The following is a 20653-nucleotide window of genomic DNA, read 5'->3' as shown; positions in this document are numbered from 1 at the left end:
TGGCCCCCTCCGCCCTCTTTTCCACGGGCCCCCTTTCGGCCACCACAGGCTCCACGGGCGCCCTGACCGCCCGGAGCTTGTTGGCGAAGGACTGAGGACAGTCTCTGAACAGGTGGGAGAGCTCGCCACACAAGTTGCAAGCTCTCCCATTTGGGCACTCCGCGAAGACGTGCCCGATCTCCCGACATTTTCCGCAAACCACCTCCTGGCACGCCTCCGCGAGGTGCCCATGCTTCATGCACTTTCTGCATAACTTTGGCTGTCCCATGTAGTGCACGAAGCCCCTGTTCTCCCCCAACACTATGATTGAGGGTAACTGCCTCAGTCCTTCAAAACCTGTCGGATCTGGAACCTGCTGGATGGGCACTCTCCAAGCTCCATTCCATATGCCATCCAGATCCTTCACTCTAACTGGAACCCCTTTAACTGTGCAGTACCTTTTCAACCAGACACAGATATCCTCGGGGTTCACAGTTTCATTAAACATCCTGACAATCACCACTTTCAAGGTGTTGTCAGTCAGTTTTTCCACGCAGAACGTTTGGGTAACTTGATCTTTGCTCACCTCGAAACGTGTCCAGAATTCTTTCAGTACCATGGCCGTGCTGAAGCTGACATCGAAGCCCTGCCCAGCAGGCAAGGCCACGATGCAGTTCAGCTCGGCCGGCGAGAACCTGAGCAGCTTCTGCAGCACCTTCCTTGAGAAGTCCAACCTGGACATCTCCACCTTTACTCCACCCACCACCTTGAACAAAAAACGGACACTGTTGTGCCTCCTCATGCCAGCACGAGCGGCCGACATTTTGGAGGCACGAACAACACTGAACAAAAAACAATCAGACACGTGGGGGGGGGGGGGTGACACAGCAAGAGGGAACAGGAGGGGGGGGGGAGGGAACACCAACACAAGAGGGTAGGGGAGAGACAAACACTGGTGTGGGGGGGGGGGGGGGGGGGGGGTAGGGGAGGGGATGGAGGGGGGGGGGGGGCACTAACAATACAATGGAGGGTAACAAACACTGAACTGGACTACACAAACACCCCACCAAAAACCAAATCAACAAAGTAAAAGCAACTGAAAAGACCGGCCAAAAGAAATTAACCACAAATACACTTAGACAATACACAAAAACACAAGACAAGAATAAAAGACTACACCAAACGGAAAAATACTGAGACAAACACTCACACTAACAAGACACACCTGCCACCAATCAAGGCTTGGTGGCTAGGCTACACCAAACAAACACTAAAACTCACAAAAAGACTATGGACAAACAAGCTATGGACAAACTACTAAAACAAGACAGAAAGGAAACACCTAACAATATTTAAACAAATAGGACACACAAAACAAACAAGAAGATAAAAAAAAAAAAAAAAAAAACAGGCTAAACTACACAAACACAAGACAAGGCCCACAGGGGGACCGGAAAAGTACTGGCCTTGGAGGCACTCACCTGGCCTAGCACTGGGCTAGGCCAGTGGAAGAATGGAAATTTCCGGTGAGTGACTCCTCCTCCAGCACTGGCTCCGGCAACCGTCTGTGGACCTGGGAACAAGGACAGAGACAGAAATCAAACACAGTATCAAGACAAATCAAATTCAAAATGATAAGGACAAACACCAACTGAAAAGGGTAACGCCCACCGGCCGGTCGATCGCCCACGGCCCAAGGTGAGATTTCGATTAGTATCGATAAGAACAGATACTACACTTGATCTTAGCCAAAAGGCCGAGAAGCGATGACCGCATTATCGGACGCCCCCGGCGCGCGGACCCTCCGTGCACCACCTGGGCCGCTCGGTCACCACACCGAGAACGGCCGAAACCACCAAAAGCCAAAACCAAAGCCGAGGCCAAAAGCCGCAGGACAAGCAGGGACGGAAGCGGAAAGCCCAGGCCAAAAGCCGCAGGACAAGCAGGGACGGAAGCGGAAAGCCCAGGCCAAAAGCCGCAGGACAAGCAGGGACGGAAGCGGAAAGCCCAGGCCAAAAGCCGCAGGACAAGCAGGGACGGAAGCGGAAAGCCCAGGCCAAAAGCCGCAGGACAAGCAGGGACGGAAGCGGAAAGCCCAGGCCAAAAGCCGCAGGACAAGCAGGGACGGAAGCGGAAAGCCCAGGCCAAAAGCCGCAGGACAAGCAGGGACGGAAGCGGAAAGCCCAGGCCAAAAGCCGCAGGACAAGCAGGGACGGAAGCGGAAAGCCCAGGCCAAAAGCCGCAGGACAAGCAGGGACGGAAGCGGAAAGCCCAGGCCAAAAGGCGCAGGACAAGCAGGGACGGAAGCGGAAAGCCCAGGCCAAAAGCCGCAGGACAAGCAGGGACGGAAGCGGAAAGCCCAGGCCAAAAGCCGCAGGACAAGCAGGGACGGAAGCGGAAAGCCCAGGCCAAAAGGCAACAGAATTGAAACAGCTACAGAAGAAGCAAAGACAAAACCTGCCTTACCCGCAGGCACGCACCTAACCCCAAAGCCAACCTCACCCTGCTTTTGTCACACGTCCATCAGGCTCTGCCCTCCCTCGGGCAAAGCCTCCCAAAAATACCACGTTCCACTCGTCGGCGCTCCCCTCCACGGAAGTCTTTAGTAAAAGGCGAAAGGCTTGTGCGTGCTGAAGGGGAACCAGAGCGTCGATTTGAAACGACCCAAACGGCCTACCCCCAACCCCTCCGTTGGCCCTGACTCACCCGTCCGCGGGGGCGAACCGGGGAGAACCGGGGCCAACCGCATCCTTCTCGGGAAAAAAAAGGCGCGGAAACGCCACGGGCCGCAGAGGGGCTCGGCCCGCCCGCTTGGCTTTTCTTTCCTTACCGCACTTTCTCCATTTCATTGATGGCTTTTTCTCCATTAAGATCCGTACGTGTTTATCGTATGCGCCTTCCAGCCAGTCCACTCTGTGTTGGTGTCGACTGACACGGCGATAAAAAACTCATTCCGATTGCCTTCCAGTTTTTCACCTCGGCCCCGCTGAATGTCAGCCAGCTCTCTCTCTCTCTCTCTCTCTCTCTCTCTCTCTCTCTGTCACTCACTCACTCACTCACTCCCTTTTTTTTTTTTTTTTTTTTTTTATATCTAAAAGGGCGGGAAAACGCCACCGGCCGACAGGGCTCCGCCCACACCCCCTTTTCACCCCGTTTTTTTGGTAGGGATCGCTTGTTCCGCTTTGTTGGGGGGCCCCCCCCTTTTGAGGGTTTTTTGACCCTCACCCCAAAAACCCTAGCCCTAACCTAAACCCCTCTCCCCCAAACCTCACTCATTCAGACATTCCCTCCTTCCCTCCCTCCTTCCTTCCTTCCTTCCCTCCCTCCCTCCCTCCCTCCCTCCCTCCCTCCCTCCCTCCCTCCCTCCCTCACTAGCTTTTCTCTTTGACACGCTTAGAAAGATTGCACCCTTCCCGGAGACGCTGCAATACCGGGGCGATGCGCGGAGCGGACGGAGCGAGCCCCTGTTCCGACTCCCTGTTGCAAAAATCCGTTTAATATGTTGTCCTCGCATGGAGGACATATCAGATATTAAACTGATAAGAACAGATTTTTTTTTTTTTTCTTTTGAAAGAATTGATTTATCATTTGCAGCCAGACAGAGCGTTAAAAACACATTTCAAGTATAAATTTCAATTTTCAATTTGCATGTCTTAAAAACACTTTAAAAAGGCATAAAATTGGATAAAAAACACATGTGCTCGATCAAATTTAAAAGTATGCATGTTAAAAGACAATACTTAAAACAAAACAATACTTTAAAACACAGTGTAATAAAAGCCATAAAAAGTGTTACATCAATACAGGGTTAAGACATGTTAAGAAATGTGTGTAAAAGTTTTAAAAGTCTCTGTTGTGCAAAGAAGGGGGAGCTTGGAGTCCATGAACGTGGCCGATTCCTCCCGCTCCACCGAACCGGTCACCGCTCCGGTCTTCCTCTGGGGCCCAGCGGAGATCCTCGACCACGGCAGCCATTCCGGCGCAGTCAGGCCGCGGCCGCCCGGACCACTTCACGTGGGTGGGGGCCCCTTCCGAATGGCGCGTGGGACGTACCACCCTAGGGTCCCTGTAGCCAGCATCGCCACTGCCTGGGTGGCCGTCTCCACGCGCTTCCCCACCAGCAGGTTTCTGGAGGTCCACAGTGCCTCTTTGTAGCATGTCAGGGTGAGCCAGAGCTGGCGGAATTGTCCCGATGGTATGGGTCTCTGGCTCACCCCGTAGAGCACCAGCTGTGCTGTTAGGACCTCCCCTGCTGGCAGGCTCGGGGTTATCAGGGGCCCCGCTTGGATCCACAGGTCCCGGGCGGCCCTGCACTCCCAGAGCAGGTGCCGCACGGTCTCCTCTCCGCCACAAGTCGGCCGTGGGCACCTCGATGTTGTTCCCATGCCCCGGGAGTGCATGACGGCTCTGACCGGGAGGATCTCGTGGGCCACCATCCAGTTGAGGTCGCGGTGCCGGTTCAGCAGAGCAGGATGGGCCACGTTGCGCCAAACCGTGGAGGGCTCGCCTAGCGCGAGCCCGCGCACTGGACTCACCGGCTCCCCCTCCTGCACAACAGAGAGAATAAAACGATGGTTAGTTAAAACTCGCTCTGTCTGCTGTTCAAGATTAAAATCCTTCAAAAACTTTTTTAAAACTGAGTAGGCCGGTGGGAGGTCGAAGGCCACCGGCACTCTCAGGTCGATGGGGAGGAGCCTCCGTGCTCGCAGGTACCCGCCCATCCAGAATCTCACCAGCTGGCCCGTCTTTGTGTCCTTGCTTGCCAGGCCCACATGGAGGGCGGTGTACCTGCTCGTCAAAAATAAAGCAAAATTTGGGAGGCCCCTCCCCCCATTAAAAAGGCTGTGCTTCATGACCTCTCTTTTCAGCCTTTCCCACTTGGACTTCCATACAAAGTAAAAGACCAAGCGGTCCAAGGCTAAAAGCACCCTTCTTGGGGGGATAAAAACAGCTGAAACCAATAAAAACAGAGGTAAAATCACAGTTTTTATGATTAAAATACGTCCTTCGATGGTCAAGTCACGCAGTCCCCAGAAAGCCAGTCGTTGCCTAGTCTTCCCAAGTAGACCACCCCAGTTCCCGCTGCCTAGCCCTAACCGGTCAAATTTAACCCCTAGAACCCTCAAGTCTGTTTGTGTGGTGAGTGGCAGTCCTGTCAAGTCCTGTGTGCGCCAGGGGCCGTGAAACTGGGCCTCTGTCTTGTTTCTGTTCAGTTTGGCCCCTGACGCCAGTCCGAACCAGTCAGTCCTGTCCAGAGTCCTGTCGATGGAAGGTCGGTCGGTGCATAAAACATTGACGTCGTCCATATATAAAACACATGTGGCTGAGAGCCCCCCGCTCCCCGGGACTCCCAGCCCAGTGATCCATTGGTCCCTTCTCAAAACCTGCGCCAAGGGTTCGATACAGGAGACAAAGAGAAGGGGAGATAACGGACAACCCTGACGGACGCCGCAGCGGACATTAACTGCGTTTGTGAGTTTCCCGTTAACTAGAACTCTGCTGTGTATACCCCTATACAACAGCCCCACCCACGCTATAAACCTGTCCGGATAGCCCATTTTTTGCAGTACCTGAAACAGGTACTGGTGCGAGACCCGATCAAAAGCTTTTTCAAAGTCTAAATTTAGTACTGCTAAACGAATGTTTCTGTCTCTCGCAAGACAGATGGCGTCTCTGATCAGTACGAGGCTGTCGGTGATCTTCCTTCCCGGGATGGCGCAGGTTTGATCCGGGTGGATCACTGAACCTAAAACCGTGGACATTCTGTTTGCTAAAAGTTTGCTAAAAAGTTTCAAATCAAAATTTAAAAGCGTGATGGGTCTCCAGTTTTTCAGGTCGGTCCTGTCGTCTTTTTTATGGAGTAATGACACTATCCCTACTCTAAAACTGTCTGGAAGTCTGTCGAGGTCCTCTAAGTCTTTAAAAACAGTCAGGAGGTCGTGTGCTAAAATGTCCCAAAAGGTGAGATAAAACTCCAGAGGCAGCCCATCTGCCCCCGGAGACTTCCCTCCCTTAAAACCCTTGACACACTTGTGTAGTTCTTCTATGTTAAAATCCTCCTCTAGTTGGCCCTTGTTCTCGACTGTTTTCTCTAAAAACCCTAAAACCTCTTTTGTTCGTTCTTTTAAAATTTCTTTTTCCCCAAACAGTTCCCCATAAAAAGTTTCTACTACTTTTAAAATGTCATCGGTTTTCTCCATCATTTCTCCTTCCTTGTTTTTTAATTTGGACATAGTCCCACTCCTACTTAAAATTTTCTTAAAAAAGTACCTGGTGCACTTTTCTCCCTCTTCTAGATCTCTTTCTTTACTTCTTAAAATAACCCCCTTACTTTTTTCCCACGATAAAATAGCCATCTCTTGTTTTACTGCTTTTATCTCATCGTTAAAATCAATGCCCTGGTTTCTCAAAGTAAAATATCTTTCTAAACGTTTCTGCAGTCCCACCATGCACCTATCTGTTTTCTTTTTCCTAACTCTCCCTAACTGACTAAAAAAGGCTTTGGTCCTACCCTTCACCATCTCCCACCACTGTGCCCTAGTGTCAAAACAGTCCTGGAGGGTCTGCCAGTCCCTGAACTGCTCCCTGTACTGCCTTGCGGCCTCCTCATCCTCCAACAGGGAGCAGTTCAGTTTCCACAGACCCTTCCCTACAGTCACACCCGAGGATAGTGAAAGGGTGCAGGACAGCATAGAGTGGTCCGAGAAGAAAACCGGGGTCAATCTAGCATCGGTTGGGGGGGCGTCCCGGGTAAAAACGTAGTCTATGCGAGAGGCTTTGGTGCCGTCATCACTGAACCAGGTGAGGCCCTCCTCTCTGGGATGCAAGGTCTTAAAACAGTCAGTCAATCTAAAGTCTCGTACTGTACTGCTTAAAAGAGTCGACGCCTTGTCTACCTTAAAATCAACCCCTGCACCTCTCCTGTCAGCCCTGGTTAAAACACTGTTAAAATCCCCTGCTAAAATAAGGGGGGCCCTACCTAGCAGGTGGGACTGCAGATCTTCTAAAAGGGTAAAACGTTCATTTTTATCACTAAAACCATAGACATTGATTACTTTAAAATCCTTCCCTAAAAAAGTCAAATTCAGTAAAGCGCCCGTCCATTTCTAAAAACAGTGCACCCCTTCACCAACACATGTGGGTTCTTTATTAAAACCGCCACTCCGTCATTTTTGTTTGCATTGGAGCCGCTCCAGCAGGAGGGCCCGTGGCTCCACATCCGTTCCCACTTAAAATAAGAGTTTTTAAAAGGCAGTCCACATTCCTGTAATAAAATCACATCGCTTTTTACAGTACTTAAAAATGATAAAACGGACTGCGCCCTAAAAGTGGTCGTGATGCATCTTACATTTATGGTGCTAAAAGTGAGCGCCATTAAAAGGGTAAAAGGGGTTAAAAGGACGTGCATTTAAACTAAAAACGTGGAGGGGGGGATCTTAAAAGAGGGTAAAACAATAAAACAGGTACTAAAATCATAAAATCAGGCTTACCTCTTCGCTTTTGACTCCTTTTTTCTTTTTGTCGCGTCTAGGGAGGCCTGAGCTCTCCTTGGGGGTGGAAGTCGTGATATTCATGTTTAAAAACGACACTTGGTTAGGAGAGCTGGAAGGAAATACCCTAGGAGAGGAATCTGACTCTCCAGAGCTCACTTCAGGCCTCCCCTTTTTACTGGCTGGATCGATGTCAGCGGACAGATCTCTATCGCGTTTGCCGAGTAAAAGCTGCCCACACTGGATAAAATCATCGCTGGCCGCCGAGTCACTGGTGCTGGGAGAGGAGCTGGAAGTTCCTGTCTCCTCTGATCCCCCAGCCTCCTCTCCCGCGCTCTGCTCTTTCTCCTTCTCAATTGACTGTCTGTGCTCGGCGGCCACCTGCTTAAAAGGAATTAAAACAGGGTCCGCCGCCACTTCCTCCACCTCTTCCTCCGCCACCTTCTCCATTTCTTTTACTCCCTCCGCCACCTCTTTGGCCCCCTCCGCCCTCTTTTCCACGGGCCCCCTTTCGGCCACCACAGGCTCCACGGGCGCCCTGACCGCCCGGAGCTTGTTGGCGAAGGACTGAGGACAGTCTCTGAACAGGTGGGAGAGCTCGCCACACAAGTTGCAAGCTCTCCCATTTGGGCACTCCGCGAAGACGTGCCCGATCTCCCGACATTTTCCGCAAACCACCTCCTGGCACGCCTCCGCGAGGTGCCCATGCTTCATGCACTTTCTGCATAACTTTGGCTGTCCCATGTAGTGCACGAAGCCCCTGTTCTCCCCCAACACTATGATTGAGGGTAACTGCCTCAGTCCTTCAAAACCTGTCGGATCTGGAACCTGCTGGATGGGCACTCTCCAAGCTCCATTCCATATGCCATCCAGATCCTTCACTCTAACTGGAACCCCTTTAACTGTGCAGTACCTTTTCAACCAGACACAGATATCCTCGGGGTTCACAGTTTCATTAAACATCCTGACAATCACCACTTTCAAGGTGTTGTCAGTCAGTTTTTCCACGCAGAACGTTTGGGTAACTTGATCTTTGCTCACCTCGAAACGTGTCCAGAATTCTTTCAGTACCATGGCCGTGCTGAAGCTGACATCGAAGCCCTGCCCAGCAGGCAAGGCCACGATGCAGTTCAGCTCGGCCGGCGAGAACCTGAGCAGCTTCTGCAGCACCTTCCTTGAGAAGTCCAACCTGGACATCTCCACCTTTACTCCACCCACCACCTTGAACAAAAAACGGACACTGTTGTGCCTCCTCATGCCAGCACGAGCGGCCGACATTTTGGAGGCACGAACAACACTGAACAAAAAACAATCAGACACGTGGGGGGGGGGGGTGACACAGCAAGAGGGAACAGGAGGGGGGGGGAGGGAACACCAACACAAGAGGGTAGGGGAGAGACAAACACTGGTGTGGGGGGGGGGGGGGGGGGGGGGGTAGGGGAGGGGATGGAGGGGGGGGGGGGGCACTAACAATACAATGGAGGGTAACAAACACTGAACTGGACTACACAAACACCCCACCAAAAACCAAATCAACAAAGTAAAAGCAACTGAAAAGACCGGCCAAAAGAAATTAACCACAAATACACTTAGACAATACACAAAAACACAAGACAAGAATAAAAGACTACACCAAACGGAAAAATACTGAGACAAACACTCACACTAACAAGACACACCTGCCACCAATCAAGGCTTGGTGGCTAGGCTACACCAAACAAACACTAAAACTCACAAAAAGACTATGGACAAACAAGCTATGGACAAACTACTAAAACAAGACAGAAAGGAAACACCTAACAATATTTAAACAAATAGGACACACAAAACAAACAAGAAGATAAACAAAAAAAAAAAAAAAAACAGGCTAAACTACACAAACACAAGACAAGGCCCACAGGGGGACCGGAAAAGTACTGGCCTTGGAGGCACTCACCTGGCCTAGCACTGGGCTAGGCCAGTGGAAGAATGGAAATTTCCGGTGAGTGACTCCTCCTCCAGCACTGGCTCCGGCAACCGTCTGTGGACCTGGGAACAAGGACAGAGACAGAAATCAAACACAGTATCAAGACAAATCAAATTCAAAATGATAAGGACAAACACCAACTGAAAAGGGTAACGCCCACCGGCCGGTCGATCGCCCACGGCCCAAGGTGAGATTTCGATTAGTATCGATAAGAACAGATTTTTTTTCTTTTGAAAGAATTTATTTATCATTTGCAGCCAGACAGAGCGTTAAAAACACATTTCAAGTATAAATTTCAATTTGCATGTCTTAAAAACACTTTAAAAGGGCATAAAATTGGATAAAAAACACATGTGCTCGATCAAATTTAAAAGTATGCATGTTAAAAGACAATACTTAAAACAAAACAATACTTTAAAACACAGTGTAATAAAAGCCATAAAAAGTGTTACATCAATACGGGGTTAAGACATGTTAAGAAATGTGTGTAAAAGTTTTAAAAGTCTCTGTTGTGCAAAGAAGGGGGAGCTTGGAGTCCATGAACGTGGCCGATTCCTCCCGCTCCACCGAACCGGTCACCGCTCCGGTCTTCCTATGGGGCCCAGCGGAGATCCTCGACCACGGCAGCCATTCCGGCGCAGTCAGGCCGCGGCCGCCCGGACCACTTCACGTGGGTGGGGGCCCCTTCCGAATGGCGCGTGGGACGTACCACCCTAGGGTCCCTGTAGCCAGCATCGCCACTGCCTGGGTGGCCGTCTCCACGCGCTTCCCCACCAGCAGGTTTCTGGAGGTCCACAGTGCCTCTTTGTAGCATGTCAGGGTGAGCCAGAGCTGGCGGAATTGTCCCGATGGTATGGGTCTCTGGCTCACCCCGTAGAGCACCAGCTGTGCTGTTAGGACCTCCCCTGCTGGCAGGCTCGGGGTTATCAGGGGCCCCGCTTGGATCCACAGGTCCCGGGCGGCCCTGCACTCCCAGAGCAGGTGCCGCACGGTCTCCTCTCCGCCACAAGTCGGCCGTGGGCACCTCGATGTTGTTCCCATGCCCCGGGAGTGCATGACGGCTCTGACCGGGAGGATCTCGTGGGCCACCATCCAGTTGAGGTCGCGGTGCCGGTTCAGCAGAGCAGGATGGGCCACGTTGCGCCAAACCGTGGAGGGCTCACCTAGCGCGAGCCCGCGCACTGGACTCACCGGCTCCCCCTCCTGCACAACAGAGAGAATAAAACGATGGTTAGTTAAAACTCGCTCTGTCTGCTGTTCAAGATTAAAATCCTTCAAAAACTTTTTTAAAACTGAGTAGGCCGGTGGGAGGTCGAAGGCCACCGGCACTCTCAGGTCGATGGGGAGGAGCCTCAGTGCTCGCAGGTACCCGCCCATCCAGAATCTCACCAGCTGGCCCGTCTTTGTGTCCTTGCTTGCCAGGCCCACATGGAGGGCGGTGTACCTGCTCGTCAAAAATAAAGCAAAATTTGGGAGGCCCCTCCCCCCATTAAAAAGGCTGTGCTTCATGACCTCTCTTTTCAGCCTTTCCCACTTGGACTTCCATACAAAGTAAAAGACCAAGCGGTCCAAGGCTAAAAGCACCCTTCTTGGGGGGATAAAAACAGCTGAAACCAATAAAAACAGAGGTAAAATCACAGTTTTTATGATTAAAATACGTCCTTCGATGGTCAAGTCACGCAGTCCCCAGAAAGCCAGTCGTTGCCTAGTCTTCCCAAGTAGACCACCCCAGTTCCCGCTGCCTAGCCCTAACCGGTCAAATTTAACCCCTAGAACCCTCAAGTCTGTTTGTGTGGTGAGTGGCAGTCCTGTCAAGTCCTGTGTGCGCCAGGGGCCGTGAAACTGGGCCTCTGTCTTGTTTCTGTTCAGTTTGGCCCCTGACGCCAGTCCGAACCAGTCAGTCCTGTCCAGAGTCCTGTCGATGGAAGGTCGGTCGGTGCATAAAACATTGACGTCGTCCATATATAAAACACATGTGGCTGAGAGCCCCCCGCTCCCCGGGACTCCCAGCCCAGTGATCCATTGGTCCCTTCTCAAAACCTGCGCCAAGGGTTCGATACAGGAGACAAAGAGAAGGGGAGATAACGGACAACCCTGACGGACGCCGCAGCGGACATTAACTGCGTTTGTGAGTTTCCCGTTAACTAGAACTCTGCTGTGTATACCCCTATACAACAGCCCCACCCACGCTATAAACCTGTCCGGATAGCCCATTTTTTGCAGTACCTGAAACAGGTACTGGTGCGAGACCCGATCAAAAGCTTTTTCAAAGTCTAAATTTAGTACTGCTAAACGAATGTTTCTGTCTCTCGCAAGACAGATGGCGTCTCTGATCAGTACGAGGCTGTCGGTGATCTTCCTTCCCGGGATGGCGCAGGTTTGATCCGGGTGGATCACTGAACCTAAAACCGTGGACATTCTGTTTGCTAAAAGTTTGCTAAAAAGTTTCAAATCAAAATTTAAAAGCGTGATGGGTCTCCAGTTTTTCAGGTCGGTCCTGTCGTCTTTTTTATGGAGTAATGACACTATCCCTACTCTAAAACTGTCTGGAAGTCTGTCGAGGTCCTCTAAGTCTTTAAAAACAGTCAGGAGGTCGTGTGCTAAAATGTCCCAAAAGGTGAGATAAAACTCCAGAGGCAGCCCATCTGCCCCCGGAGACTTCCCTCCCTTAAAACCCTTGACACACTTGTGTAGTTCTTCTATGTTAAAATCCTCCTCTAGTTGGCCCTTGTTCTCGACTGTTTTCTCTAAAAACCCTAAAACCTCTTTTGTTCGTTCTTTTAAAATTTCTTTTTCCCCAAACAGTTCCCCATAAAAAGTTTCTACTACCTTTAAAATGTCATCAGTTTTCTCCATCATTTTTCCTTCCTTGTTTTTTAACTTGGACATAGTCCCACTCCTACTTAAAATTTTCTTAAAAAAGTACCTGGTGCACTTTTCTCCCTCTTCTAAATCTCTTTCTTTACTTCTTAAAATAACCCCCTTGCTTTTTTCCCACGATAAAATAGCCATCTCTTGTTTTACTGCTTTTATCTCATCGTTAAAATCAATGCCCTGGTTTCTCAAAGTAAAATATCTTTCTAAACGTTTCTGCAGTCCCACCATGCACCTATCTGTTTTCTTTTTCCTAAATCTCCCTAACTGACTAAAAAAGGCTTTGGTCCTACCCTTCACCATCTCCCACCACTGTGCCCTAGTGTCAAAACAGTCCTGGAGGGTCTGCCAGTCCCTGAACTGCTCCCTGTACTGCCTTGCGGCCTCCTCATCCTCCAACAGGGAGCAGTTCAGTTTCCACAGACCCTTTCGATAAGAACAGATACTACACTTGATCTTAGCCAAAAGGCCGAGAAGCGATGACCGCATTATCGGACGCCCCCGGCGCGCGGACCCTCCGTGCACCACCTGGGCCGCTCGGTCACCACACCGAGAACGGCCGAAACCACCAAAAGCCAAAACCAAAGCCGAGGCCAAAAGCCGCAGGACAAGCAGGGACGGAAGCGGAAAGCCCAGGCCAAAAGCCGCAGGACAAGCAGGGACGGAAGCGGAAAGCCCAGGCCAAAAGCCGCAGGACAAGCAGGGACGGAAGCGGAAAGCCCAGGCCAAAAGCCGCAGGACAAGCAGGGACGGAAGCGGAAAGCCCAGGCCAAAAGCCGCAGGACAAGCAGGGACGGAAGCGGAAAGCCCAGGCCAAAAGCCGCAGGACAAGCAGGGACGGAAGCGGAAAGCCCAGGCCAAAAGCCGCAGGACAAGCAGGGACGGAAGCGGAAAGCCCAGGCCAAAAGCCGCAGGACAAGCAGGGACGGAAGCGGAAAGCCCAGGCCAAAAGCCGCAGGACAAGCAGGGACGGAAGCGGAAAGCCCAGGCCAAAAGGCAACAGAATTGAAACAGCTACAGAAGAAGCAAAGACAAAACCTGCCTTACCCGCAGGCACGCACCTAACCCCAAAGCCAACCTCACCCTGCTTTTGTCACACGTCCATCAGGCTCTGCCCTCCCTCGGGCAAAGCCTCCCAAAAATACCACGTTCCACTCGTCGGCGCTCCCCTCCACGGAAGTCTTTAGTAAAAGGCGAAAGGCTTGTGCGTGCTGAAGGGGAACCAGAGCGTCGATTTGAAACGACCCAAACGGCCTACCCCCAACCCCTCCGTTGGCCCTGACTCACCCGTCCGCGGGGGCGAACCGGGGAGAACCGGGGCCAACCGCATCCTTCTCGGGAAAAAAAAGGCGCGGAAACGCCACGGGCCGCAGAGGGGCTCGGCCCGCCCGCTTGGCTTTTCTTTCCTTACCGCACTTTCTCCATTTCATTGATGGCTTTTTCTCCATTAAGATCCGTACGTGTTTATCGTATGCGCCTTCCAGCCAGTCCACTCTGTGTTGGTGTCGACTGACACGGCGATAAAAAACTCATTCCGATTGCCTTCCAGTTTTTCACCTCGGCCCCGCTGAATGTCAGCCAGCTCTCTCTCTCTCTCTCTCTCTCTCTCTCTCTCTCTCTCTGTCACTCACTCACTCACTCACTCCCTTTTTTTTTTTTTTTTTTTTTTTATATCTAAAAGGGCGGGAAAACGCCACCGGCCGACAGGGCTCCGCCCACACCCCCTTTTCACCCCGTTTTTTTGGTAGGGATCGCTTGTTCCGCTTTGTTGGGGGGCCCCCCCCTTTTGAGGGTTTTTTGACCCTCACCCCAAAAACCCTAGCCCTAACCTAAACCCCTCTCCCCCAAACCTCACTCATTCAGACATTCCCTCCTTCCCTCCCTCCTTCCTTCCTTCCTTCCCTCCCTCCCTCCCTCCCTCCCTCCCTCCCTCCCTCCCTCCCTCCCTCCCTCCCTCCCTCCCTCCCTCACTAGCTTTTCTCTTTGACACGCTTAGAAAGATTGCACCCTTCCCGGAGACGCTGCAATACCGGGGCGATGCGCGGAGCGGACGGAGCGAGCCCCTGTTCCGACTCCCTGTTGCAAAAATCCGTTTAATATGTTGTCCTCGCATGGAGGACATATCAGATATTAAACTGATAAGAACAGATTTTTTTTTTTTTTCTTTTGAAAGAATTGATTTATCATTTGCAGCCAGACAGAGCGTTAAAAACACATTTCAAGTATAAATTTCAATTTTCAATTTGCATGTCTTAAAAACACTTTAAAAAGGCATAAAATTGGATAAAAAACACATGTGCTCGATCAAATTTAAAAGTATGCATGTTAAAAGACAATACTTAAAACAAAACAATACTTTAAAACACAGTGTAATAAAAGCCATAAAAAGTGTTACATCAATACAGGGTTAAGACATGTTAAGAAATGTGTGTAAAAGTTTTAAAAGTCTCTGTTGTGCAAAGAAGGGGGAGCTTGGAGTCCATGAACGTGGCCGATTCCTCCCGCTCCACCGAACCGGTCACCGCTCCGGTCTTCCTCTGGGGCCCAGCGGAGATCCTCGACCACGGCAGCCATTCCGGCGCAGTCAGGCCGCGGCCGCCCGGACCACTTCACGTGGGTGGGGGCCCCTTCCGAATGGCGCGTGGGACGTACCACCCTAGGGTCCCTGTAGCCAGCATCGCCACTGCCTGGGTGGCCGTCTCCACGCGCTTCCCCACCAGCAGGTTTCTGGAGGTCCACAGTGCCTCTTTGTAGCATGTCAGGGTGAGCCAGAGCTGGCGGAATTGTCCCGATGGTATGGGTCTCTGGCTCACCCCGTAGAGCACCAGCTGTGCTGTTAGGACCTCCCCTGCTGGCAGGCTCGGGGTTATCAGGGGCCCCGCTTGGATCCACAGGTCCCGGGCGGCCCTGCACTCCCAGAGCAGGTGCCGCACGGTCTCCTCTCCGCCACAAGTCGGCCGTGGGCACCTCGATGTTGTTCCCATGCCCCGGGAGTGCATGACGGCTCTGACCGGGAGGATCTCGTGGGCCACCATCCAGTTGAGGTCGCGGTGCCGGTTCAGCAGAGCAGGATGGGCCACGTTGCGCCAAACCGTGGAGGGCTCGCCTAGCGCGAGCCCGCGCACTGGACTCACCGGCTCCCCCTCCTGCACAACAGAGAGAATAAAACGATGGTTAGTTAAAACTCGCTCTGTCTGCTGTTCAAGATTAAAATCCTTCAAAAACTTTTTTAAAACTGAGTAGGCCGGTGGGAGGTCGAAGGCCACCGGCACTCTCAGGTCGATGGGGAGGAGCCTCCGTGCTCGCAGGTACCCGCCCATCCAGAATCTCACCAGCTGGCCCGTCTTTGTGTCCTTGCTTGCCAGGCCCACATGGAGGGCGGTGTACCTGCTCGTCAAAAATAAAGCAAAATTTGGGAGGCCCCTCCCCCCATTAAAAAGGCTGTGCTTCATGACCTCTCTTTTCAGCCTTTCCCACTTGGACTTCCATACAAAGTAAAAGACCAAGCGGTCCAAGGCTAAAAGCACCCTTCTTGGGGGGATAAAAACAGCTGAAACCAATAAAAACAGAGGTAAAATCACAGTTTTTATGATTAAAATACGTCCTTCGATGGTCAAGTCACGCAGTCCCCAGAAAGCCAGTCGTTGCCTAGTCTTCCCAAGTAGACCACCCCAGTTCCCGCTGCCTAGCCCTAACCGGTCAAATTTAACCCCTAGAACCCTCAAGTCTGTTTGTGTGGTGAGTGGCAGTCCTGTCAAGTCCTGTGTGCGCCAGGGGCCGTGAAACTGGGCCTCTGTCTTGTTTCTGTTCAGTTTGGCCCCTGACGCCAGTCCGAACCAGTCAGTCCTGTCCAGAGTCCTGTCGATGGAAGGTCGGTCGGTGCATAAAACATTGACGTCGTCCATATATAAAACACATGTGGCTGAGAGCCCCCCGCTCCCCGGGACTCCCAGCCCAGTGATCCATTGGTCCCTTCTCAAAACCTGCGCCAAGGGTTCGATACAGGAGACAAAGAGAAGGGGAGATAACGGACAACCCTGACGGACGCCGCAGCGGACATTAACTGCGTTTGTGAGTTTCCCGTTAACTAGAACTCTGCTGTGTATACCCCTATACAACAGCCCCACCCACGCTATAAACCTGTCCGGATAGCCCATTTTTTGCAGTACCTGAAACAGGTACTGGTGCGAGACCCGATCAAAAGCTTTTTCAAAGTCTAAATTTAGTACTGCTAAACGAATGTTTCTGTCTCTCGCAAGACAGATGGCGTCTCTGATCAGTACGAGGCTGTCGGTGATCTTCCTTCCCGGGATGGCGCAGGTTTGATCCGGGTGGATCACTGAACCTAAAACCGTGGACATTCTGTTTGCTAAAAGTTTGCTAAAAAGTTTCAAATCAAAATTTAAAAGCGTGATGGGTCTCCAGTTTTTCAGGTCGGTCCTGTCGTCTTTTTTATGGAGTAATGACACTATCCCTACTCTAAAACTGTCTGGAAGTCTGTCGAGGTCCTCTAAGTCTTTAAAAACAGTCAGGAGGTCGTGTGCTAAAATGTCCCAAAAGGTGAGATAAAACTCCAGAGGCAGCCCATCTGCCCCCGGAGACTTCCCTCCCTTAAAACCCTTGACACACTTGTGTAGTTCTTCTATGTTAAAATCCTCCTCTAGTTGGCCCTTGTTCTCGACTGTTTTCTCTAAAAACCCTAAAACCTCTTTTGTTCGTTCTTTTAAAATTTCTTTTTCCCCAAACAGTTCCCCATAAAAAGTTTCTACTACTTTTAAAATGTCATCGGTTTTCTCCATCATTTCTCCTTCCTTGTTTTTTAATTTGGACATAGTCCCACTCCTACTTAAAATTTTCTTAAAAAAGTACCTGGTGCACTTTTCTCCCTCTTCTAGATCTCTTTCTTTACTTCTTAAAATAACCCCCTTACTTTTTTCCCACGATAAAATAGCCATCTCTTGTTTTACTGCTTTTATCTCATCGTTAAAATCAATGCCCTGGTTTCTCAAAGTAAAATATCTTTCTAAACGTTTCTGCAGTCCCACCATGCACCTATCTGTTTTCTTTTTCCTAACTCTCCCTAACTGACTAAAAAAGGCTTTGGTCCTACCCTTCACCATCTCCCACCACTGTGCCCTAGTGTCAAAACAGTCCTGGAGGGTCTGCCAGTCCCTGAACTGCTCCCTGTACTGCCTTGCGGCCTCCTCATCCTCCAACAGGGAGCAGTTCAGTTTCCACAGACCCTTCCCTACAGTCACACCCGAGGATAGTGAAAGGGTGCAGGACAGCATAGAGTGGTCCGAGAAGAAAACCGGGGTCAATCTAGCATCGGTTGGGGGGGCGTCCCGGGTAAAAACGTAGTCTATGCGAGAGGCTTTGGTGCCGTCATCACTGAACCAGGTGAGGCCCTCCTCTCTGGGATGCAAGGTCTTAAAACAGTCAGTCAATCTAAAGTCTCGTACTGTACTGCTTAAAAGAGTCGACGCCTTGTCTACCTTAAAATCAACCCCTGCACCTCTCCTGTCAGCCCTGGTTAAAACACTGTTAAAATCCCCTGCTAAAATAAGGGGGGCCCTACCTAGCAGGTGGGACTGCAGATCTTCTAAAAGGGTAAAACGTTCATTTTTATCACTAAAACCATAGACATTGATTACTTTAAAATCCTTCCCTAAAAAAGTCAAATTCAGTAAAAGCGCCCGTCCATTTCTAAAAACAGTGCACCCCTTCACCAACACATGTGGGTTCTTTATTAAAACCGCCACTCCGTCATTTTTGTTTGCATTGGAGCCGCTCCAGCAGGAGGGCCCGTGGCTCCACATCCGTTCCCACTTAAAATAAGAGTTTTTAAAAGGCAGTCCACATTCCTGTAATAAAATCACATCGCTTTTTACAGTACTTAAAAATGATAAAACGGACTGCGCCCTAAAAGTGGTCGTGATGCATCTTACATTTATGGTGCTAAAAGTGAGCGCCATTAAAAGGGTAAAAGGGGTTAAAAGGACGTGCATTTAAACTAAAAACGTGGAGGGGGGGATCTTAAAAGAGGGTAAAACAATAAAACAGGTACTAAAATCATAAAATCAGGCTTACCTCTTCGCTTTTGACTCCTTTTTTCTTTTTGTCGCGTCTAGGGAGGCCTGAGCTCTCCTTGGGGGTGGAAGTCGTGATATTCATGTTTAAAAACGACACTTGGTTAGGAGAGCTGGAAGGAAATACCCTAGGAGAGGAATCTGACTCTCCAGAGCTCACTTCAGGCCTCCCCTTTTTACTGGCTGGATCGATGTCAGCGGACAGATCTCTATCGCGTTTGCCGAGTAAAAGCTGCCCACACTGGATAAAATCATCGCTGGCCGCCGAGTCACTGGTGCTGGGAGAGGAGCTGGAAGTTCCTGTCTCCTCTGATCCCCCAGCCTCCTCTCCCGCGCTCTGCTCTTTCTCCTTCTCAATTGACTGTCTGTGCTCGGCGGCCACCTGCTTAAAAGGAATTAAAACAGGGTCCGCCGCCACTTCCTCCACCTCTTCCTCCGCCACCTTCTCCATTTCTTTTACTCCCTCCGCCACCTCTTTGGCCCCCTCCGCCCTCTTTTCCACGGGCCCCCTTTCGGCCACCACAGGCTCCACGGGCGCCCTGACCGCCCGGAGCTTGTTGGCGAAGGACTGAGGACAGTCTCTGAACAGGTGGGAGAGCTCGCCACACAAGTTGCAAGCTCTCCCATTTGGGCACTCCGCGAAGACGTGCCCGATCTCCCGACATTTTCCGCAAACCACCTCCTGGCACGCCTCCGCGAGGTGCCCATGCTTCATGCACTTTCTGCATAACTTTGGCTGTCCCATGTAGTGCACGAAGCCCCTGTTCTCCCCCAACACTATGATTGAGGGTAACTGCCTCAGTCCTTCAAAACCTGTCGGATCTGGAACCTGCTGGATGGGCACTCTCCAAGCTCCATTCCATATGCCATCCAGATCCTTCACTCTAACTGGAACCCCTTTAACTGTGCAGTACCTTTTCAACCAGACACAGATATCCTCGGGGTTCACAGTTTCATTAAACATCCTGACAATCACCACTTTCAAGGTGTTGTCAGTCAGTTTTTCCACGCAGAACGTTTGGGTAACTTGATCTTTGCTCACCTCGAAACGTGTCCAGAATTCTTTCAGTACCATGGCCGTGCTGAAGCTGACATCGAAGCCCTGCCCAGCAGGCAAGGCCACGATGCAGTTCAGCTCGGCCGGCGAGAACCTGAGCAGCTTCTGCAGCACCTTCCTTGAGAAGTCCAACCTGGACATCTCCACCTTTACTCCACCCACCACCTTGAACAAAAAACGGACACTGTTGTGCCTCCTCATGCCAGCACGAGCGGCCGACATTTTGGAGGCACGAACAACACTGAACAAAAAACAATCAGACACGTGGGGGGGGGGGGGTGACACAGCAAGAGGGAACAGGAGGGGGGGGGAGGGAACACCAACACAAGAGGGTAGGGGAGAGACAAACACTGGTGTGGGGGGGGGGGGGGGGGGGGTAGGGGAGGGGATGGAGGGGGGGGGGGGCACTAACAATACAATGGAGGGTAACAAACACTGAACTGGACTACACAAACACCCCACCAAAAACCAAATCAACAAAGTAAAAGCAACTGAAAAGACCGGCCAAAAGAAATTAACCACAAATACACTTAGACAATACACAAAAACACAAGACAAGAATAAAAGACTACACCAAACGGAAAAATACTGAGACAAACACTCACACTAACAAGACACACCTGCCACCAATCAAGGCTTGGTGGCTAGGCTACACCAAACAAACACTAAAACTCACAAAAAGACTATGGACAAACAAGCTATGGACAAACTACTAAAACAAGACAGAAAGGAAACACCTAACAATATTTAAACAAATAGGACACACAAAACAAACAAGAAGATAAACAAAAAAAAAAAAAAAAACAGGCTAAACTACACAAACACAAGACAAGGCCCACAGGGGGACCGGAAAAGTACTGGCCTTGGAGGCACTCACCTGGCCTAGCACTGGGCTAGGCCAGTGGAAGAATGGAAATTTCCGGTGAGTGACTCCTCCTCCAGCACTGGCTCCGGCAACCGTCTGTGGACCTGGGAACAAGGACAGAGACAGAAATCAAACACAGTATCAAGACAAATCAAATTCAAAATGATAAGGACAAACACCAACTGAAAAGGGTAACGCCCACCGGCCGGTCGATCGCCCACGGCCCAAGGTGAGATTTCGATTAGTATCGATAAGAACAGATACTACACTTGATCTTAGCCAAAAGGCCGAGAAGCGATGACCGCATTATCGGACGCCCCCGGCGCGCGGACC

The 20653-nt window shown here is 50.9% G+C and overlaps 4 non-coding genes and 3 pseudogenes across 4 annotated transcripts; all 7 read right to left on the bottom strand.

Annotated features, from left to right (window-relative positions):
• Positions 1-1533: 1533 nt before the first annotated feature.
• On the bottom strand, positions 1534-1747 carry LOC136964638 (U2 spliceosomal RNA; annotated as a pseudogene).
• A 764-nt stretch (positions 1748-2511) lies between these two features.
• Positions 2512-2629, bottom strand: LOC136964667 (U5 spliceosomal RNA). The gene has a single exon (XR_010879123.1). It is a non-coding gene; the product is annotated as a U5 spliceosomal RNA (small nuclear RNA).
• Positions 2630-3376: 747 nt separating this feature from the next.
• LOC136964629 (U2 spliceosomal RNA) lies at positions 3377-3560 on the bottom strand. Its single transcript, XR_010879107.1, has one exon. It is a non-coding gene; the product is annotated as a U2 spliceosomal RNA (small nuclear RNA).
• A 9069-nt stretch (positions 3561-12629) lies between these two features.
• Positions 12630-12790, bottom strand: LOC136964652 (U2 spliceosomal RNA; annotated as a pseudogene).
• A 632-nt stretch (positions 12791-13422) lies between these two features.
• On the bottom strand, positions 13423-13540 carry LOC136964666 (U5 spliceosomal RNA). Its single transcript, XR_010879122.1, has one exon. It is a non-coding gene; the product is annotated as a U5 spliceosomal RNA (small nuclear RNA).
• A 765-nt stretch (positions 13541-14305) lies between these two features.
• Positions 14306-14489, bottom strand: LOC136964628 (U2 spliceosomal RNA). Its single transcript, XR_010879106.1, has one exon. It is a non-coding gene; the product is annotated as a U2 spliceosomal RNA (small nuclear RNA).
• A 5916-nt stretch (positions 14490-20405) lies between these two features.
• Positions 20406-20619, bottom strand: LOC136964637 (U2 spliceosomal RNA; annotated as a pseudogene).
• Positions 20620-20653: the final 34 nt, after the last annotated feature.

The sequence above is a fragment of the Osmerus mordax genome, chromosome 20, assembly GCF_038355195.1.
Source record: "Osmerus mordax isolate fOsmMor3 chromosome 20, fOsmMor3.pri, whole genome shotgun sequence".
NCBI lineage: Eukaryota > Metazoa > Chordata > Actinopteri > Osmeriformes > Osmeridae > Osmerus > Osmerus mordax.
Note: the sequence above shows the minus strand (reverse complement) of the source record. Positions and strands in the feature narration are given on the sequence as shown.